The sequence below is a fragment of the Chrysochloris asiatica genome, unplaced genomic scaffold (genome assembly GCF_000296735.1).
Source record: "Chrysochloris asiatica unplaced genomic scaffold, ChrAsi1.0 scaffold00004, whole genome shotgun sequence".
NCBI classification, from domain to species: Eukaryota; Metazoa; Chordata; class Mammalia; order Afrosoricida; family Chrysochloridae; genus Chrysochloris; species Chrysochloris asiatica.
Window position 1 is genome coordinate 16,860,107 of NW_006408522.1, and position 1,363 is coordinate 16,861,469.

Consider the following 1,363-nt stretch of genomic DNA (forward strand, 5'->3'; position numbering starts at 1 on the left):
ATGCTGGGTAAGGTGGAGGGTCAGAGAAAAAGAGGAAGACCCTTAAAGAGATGGATTGGCCAGGTGGCATCATTGATAGACTCAAGTGTGGCAGCGGTAGTGAGGTTGGCCCAGGATCGGACATTGTTTCATTCTGCTGTGCATGGGGTCGTTATGAGTCGGTTCTGACTCAATGGCACCTGATAACAACAACAACAACTTTCCTTCCAGAATGTAGTCCAGGTCTACCCTAGATCATTTGTCACAGACATTTTATCTTGTTTTTGGTCATGTGCTGATATGGTCATCTGCTTTTGCTTCTTGGACATGTTTAGTGTTTATCTGTGGCCTTAATACTGAATTGACTGTGTGTTTTGGTATTTTTTTTATGCTTTCTGATGGCCTCCAGGTAGAGGTGATCAGGATGTGGGTGTCCCTTTTCACTCTTCTTATTGCTTAACTCAGAGTAACTTTTTCAGGTGTTGTCTGCCTCTCTGGTGTGTGGCAGTTGGTATTGGTTCTTGCCTGGATTGTGGAGGTTTATAGGGTATGATTGTAGCTTGACTATATTGCAGCAATTGCTGTCTCTTCTTGGGTAATATAGGGAGAGAAAGAATCCCCCAAAGGTAATAGGCGGAATATATCCAACAAAATAGCAACCACAAAAAAAGTAAGGAAAAAGAGACAGAAGAAGAAAAATACTCCACCAAACAACAACAAAAACAAAAAAACTAGATTGGATACTGTAGTTTATTATCACAGAAAATGGAGAGGAGGGATAGAAGAGAAAGAAAAATAATAATCTGTAGCCTAATGTGAGTATGATTTTAATATCCTCTTTCAGCTTCTTGCCTTCAAGCCCACCTTATAAATTTTAAGATGCCACTGTTGGTTGTTATGCTATAGCTCAGGATTTAATTTTCCGCCTGTTTTGTTTTTAAACTCTCTGTCCCTTTCCACACCCCTTGTTCTGGCCTTTTCCCTATTAATAAACAGTCCAGGACTGGTTGCTGAGTTGCTTGTTTCTACGAATGCTGAGAGCATCTGCGCACATGTGTGGCAGAAGAACTCACCAGTAGTGGGGGTGGGGGGTGTTCGCTCACTCAGGCACCCCCTCTAGTCAGCTGCCTTCTGGAGTTCTGAGATTTCAGTCTGCTTGTTTTTAATTCATTGTTCAGTAGGTTAGTTGCAGAAGGATATAAATGGGAGTGTCCACTCACTTTGCCATCTTACTCTGTCTCCTGTGCCTTTACTTTCTTGCTTATCTTTTCTTCCCCCAGGCCAACCTCTTTAATCAGACAGAGTCTTGTATCCTGTGTTATTTTCTAATTGAAGTAAAGTAATATCACATAAAATTAGGTATCAATTATTTTGCAGTATATAA